Genomic DNA, 5,000 nt, shown 5'->3' on the forward strand with positions numbered 1-5,000 from the left:
TGTGTGTGTGTGTGTGTGTGTGTATGTTTGTGTGAGTGTGAATGTGTGTGTGTGTGTGTGTGTGTGTGTGCGTGTGTGTGTGTGTGTGTGTGTATATTTACCTAGTTGTATCTTATGGGAAGGGGAGCTATGCTTGTGGTGTCCCATCTCTGTATCTTGCAGTATCTAAATTGTTCTTAAATTCAAGTATGATTTTTGGGCACACTATCATTTCATTCAGTTTGTTCCATACATCCACCACTCTGTGGGGAAAGCTGTTCTTTTTCAGGACACTTCCATAACTCTCCTTTTTGAGTTTCCTTCCATGTACTCTTGTATTTCTCATATCCCAATTTAGTGAGTCTTCTCTATCAAGGACTTCCATACCTCTCATGATTCTATAGATGGTCAACAAATCTCCTCTTTCTCTTCTTTGTTCCAAGGTCAGTAACTCTAGTTTTGACAATCTCTCTTTGTATGACAGTTCTGAAAGTGTGGGGGCATCTTCATAGTTGTTCTTTGGATTCTTTCAGTTTTCCTCTGGTACTGGGTGACCATTGTGTTGTTGCATACTCCAGTCTTGGTCTTATCAGTGTGACTAGTATTTTCTTCACCATTTCTTTGTCCAAGTAAGTAAATCCCACTTTTATTGATCCCAGTAATTTGTAGGTTTCTCTGACAATTTTGTTTGTCTGTTTCAGGGGACACGTACTTTGTGATGATTACTCCCAAGTCTTTTTCAAATCCCACTTTCTTTACTTCCTTTACACTGATTTTATATTGCCCTGCTATCCTGTGTGTATTTACCTAGTTGTATTTTGCGTGAAGGGGAGCTACACTCGTGGTATCCCACCTTTGTATCTCGCAGTGTCTAGTTTGCTTTTAAACTCATGAATGGTTTTTGTGCACACTATTTTATTGTCCAGTTTGTTCGTGTCCACCACTCCATGTAGAAAACTGTTTTTCTTCAATCTCTTCTGTAGCTATGTTTTTTTATTTTCTTTCCATGTCCTCTTGTGCTCCTCTTGTCCCAGTTTAACAAGTCCTCTCTATTGAGTATTTCTGTGCCTTTCATGATGGTCAGTAGGTCATCTCTCTCTCTCTTCTTTGCTCCAAAGTCGGTAACTCCAGTTTAGCCAATCTCTCCTCATATGACAAGTTTGCAAGTGCAGGTGCCATTTTTGTTGCTGCTCTATGGATTCTTTCTATTTTCTTTATATTCTTTTTGGTACTGGGTGACCACAATGTCACCGCATATTCTAGTCTAGGCCTTATCAGTGTGACCAATATCTTTTTAATTATTTCTTCATCCAAGTATGTAAATGCCATTTTTATTGATCTTAGCAAGTTGTAGGATTCTCCAACAATTTTGTTTATCTGTTTATCATAGGACAAGTCATTTGAGATAATTACACCCAAATCTTTTTCGGATCTCACCTTCTTTACCTTCTTGGTTTCAATTTTATATTGTCCTGATATTCTGTTTTTGCTTTTTCCAAACTCCATTATGCTACACTTATTAATATTGAAGTCTACTTCCCATTTCTGGCTCCAGGTCTTTCTGCAGTGATTCACAATCCTTTTCAGTTTTTACTTTCCTTAACAGTTTGGCTTCATCTTCAAAAAAGCTATTGTAACATTTCACATCATCATCCATGTCATTCACATAAATAGCAAACATTATTGGAGTCAATACAGATCCTTGCAGTACTCCACTGATCACCTCTTTCCAACCTGAATATTTTTCTCTGAGCATGTATGTGTAAATTTAAAATAAAAATATATCTAATTACTATTCTATAAATGCAAGGAGTCAGGAGGTGTTTGTGCAGTAACATTCTCCAATTAATCTATTAATCAATCAATCAACCAACTAATCAATCTGTTACCCCATATCTCACAAAACTCTGATAGATTGTAACAGCCACTGGATTAGCCCACTACTTACTCAAGGAAGAAATATTATATATTTGGATATGGCTAGGGTAGGGCAGTGTAAAACAAAGGTTCAATTTCTATATGATGATTACATCTAGGATATATTCAACAGAAAATTTACAGAACTTTGAGAAATATCTGTGCATTCATATAATCAATGTAAAAAAAATTATACAACCCTTTTGCACTTCACTGATCAAATGTCATCAAATTTGAATGATGAATTATCTGGATAGTCCGATAAAATTAACATGATATTGTCATTGTCATATAAACAGATCATTCTTTGTGTTTAAAATACTATAATCAATCGGTAAAATTCTAGAAATACAAAAGGACGGAATTTAACATGAAACTAATGGTGTCTAATAGCTCCTAACCTAACCTATCATATACCAAGGGTCTTTTCCCCCTTACTCTAGAGGTAGCCAAAGTCAAAAGGCATATACCAATCCACCTCCACCCAGTCCACTCCCATCCACCACACTTTCCTCCCTCATCTTAGCTACTCATGGATGATGGGTCATCCCTATATCCTGCCCACTACCCTGGGTCAGAAGCAGTGCAGCAAGACACGGCACAGCCACAGCAAGGCCACTTCACTTAATCAGCAACCCCTCTCTCTCCACCCCCTCATGTAGAAAAATAGCAGATGGGGAGAAATCCCTTTGGGCTACATCAAAATAACATTCACACAAATCTAAACTGGGACAGGAGAAGCACAAGAGGACATGGAAAGAAAATTAAAAAAACATAGCTACAGAAGAGATCTGAAGAAAAACTGTTTTCCACATAGATTGGTAGACACTTGGAACAAACTGGACAAGGAAATATTGTGCACAAAAACCATTCATGAGTTTAAAAGCAAACTAGACACTGCGAGATACACAGATGGGACACCACGAGCGTAGCTTCCCTTCCCACAAAATACAACTAGGTAAATACTAACTAACTCACCATCCCCCATCCACTCCCTTGCATCACAGTATCATCTATACACAACCATTCTCCACTCACCCCTATCACCTGCCTTCTCCCTTCCGTGCTCAACAGATATTCCTCGCCTGCTCAATGCCCCTTATCCATCCATCTCACCCTCAGTTAACCCCACATGCTCACTCTATATACCTCTGCTTTCCACACATCTTTTACTAATCTTTCTTCACTCATTTTTTCATGTGTCCAAACCATCCCAATACTCTTTCATCAATCCTATCTCCCATCTCCTTTTCCACCTCCCACTCTCTTCCTCACCTTGTTTCTCAATCTATCCAAATTTCAACCCATACCATACTTCTTAGACATTTCATCTCAAACACACTTAAACTCTTCCTCTCTTATGTTTCATGTCTCTCTCTCTCACAGTGCTATTGGTACATCACCCCTTCCTACAATCTCCTCTTAGCATCCATTTCCAAATGTCCATTTCTCATTGCAATTCTTAATCCCCCCAGACACTTAGTTGCTCCTTTCAATCTTTAATCCACCTCCATCTCCATTCCTCCCTTTTCTGCCACATACAACCCAAAGTGCCTAAAGCTATCCACTTCCTCCAGCTTCTCTCCCTTAATAATCACTTCCAAATTGCTGCCATCCTATCCCCTTGTACATCTCTTCACTTTACTTCCCACATTTACTCTCAACTTTCTCCTCTTGCACATCATGTATATGCCCCATACAGTGTTGTTGGAACAATCATCCCTTCATAAAATCTCCTATTTCCATCCATTCCCAAATGCATATTTCTTCATTCCATAGAAATAAACTGACCTTTCAAATTGCAAAACAATAAAGTGAACAATGTGTTTGCATTGTACTGGAACAGAACCAATCATTTAATACTTTGCCCCTGGTCTCTTTTGCAGTAGACTTGCAACCTTTGGGTAACCAGCAACACACCACTACATTACGATTTACACCAGCTTTCTAATTAAATGCTCAACAATGTCCTCCATCACTTTCTAGTACAATAATATCACTACAAAGGCAAACATTTTTATCAGATTTTATGGTGTTTACAGAATTGGTGATTAGTTTACTACGACTAGATTCTGGGAGATAATTTACATCATAAACTCTAATTATTTAATTGTGAGTTTTCATGAGCAAATGTGAAACAAGTCATAAAAACTAATCTCCAAAACATACATCATGTAAACATTGTAATTGTATTATTGTCACAAAATATGACAAAAATTATAACCATCACTAAGTCTACTACATATATTTCGCTGAACATTCCTCTTCTACATTTTTACCTCAGACTTACCAATAAATTATTTTACTATTTTATCCAACATGTCATGACATTCAGGAAGTAAAATCATTATACCCTATATTTTAGATTCTGGAGGATTTGTCATACATATCAACAAGTTCTAATATGTTAACACATGAAACCTTAACTGGTACCTAACGAACATGCATATTATCAATTTCATTTATGAATTATTAAAAATTCTATAATATTTTCCTCTCGAAAGTGGCACGGTGCCAAAGCGTAACTATATACTATCGTAAGAATTCATTATTCACATTAATCACGTTCAAAACACATTATTCATTCCAAAACCTAAACTACCAAGCACTTTATTGAACAGAAACATCGAAATTTTAATAAATAATTCACTTAGTCCACATACAGGGCTCTGCCTCTACTGACTACTGTCCTTCACGGCCGTCAAACCTACATATCATTCTATTACAGTTTTGAAAACGAAGATATTCAAAATTCGAATTTGGTGGTTTTCCAATAAGCTACATTAGCAAACATCCATAATGGCAATTTAGACTTACAGGTGTGGCGTTATATGTATGTCTAGAGTCTTCGAAATATATTTGTTGACGCTTTCCCAACTCAAGACCTTGGCTGCACAAATGTCAACAGCTGATAGCCAAATCCCTCCGCCGAGTTTGCCGTTTAGCGAATCTACGCAGTCATCGACGATCGTAGTTTACTAGTAATATCATATTTAATCTCGATTTATGATTTTGAATGTGAAAAATTATAATGTATATATTTAGTATGAACCATGAAACAAGAAAGTGTTAGCACGGGTGCCTAAATTCTGTCTCTATTCAAT

This window comes from Oratosquilla oratoria, chromosome 7, assembly GCF_046742065.1.
Source record: "Oratosquilla oratoria isolate Oo_2021 chromosome 7, ASM4674206v1, whole genome shotgun sequence".
Lineage (NCBI taxonomy): Eukaryota > Metazoa > Arthropoda > Malacostraca > Stomatopoda > Squillidae > Oratosquilla > Oratosquilla oratoria.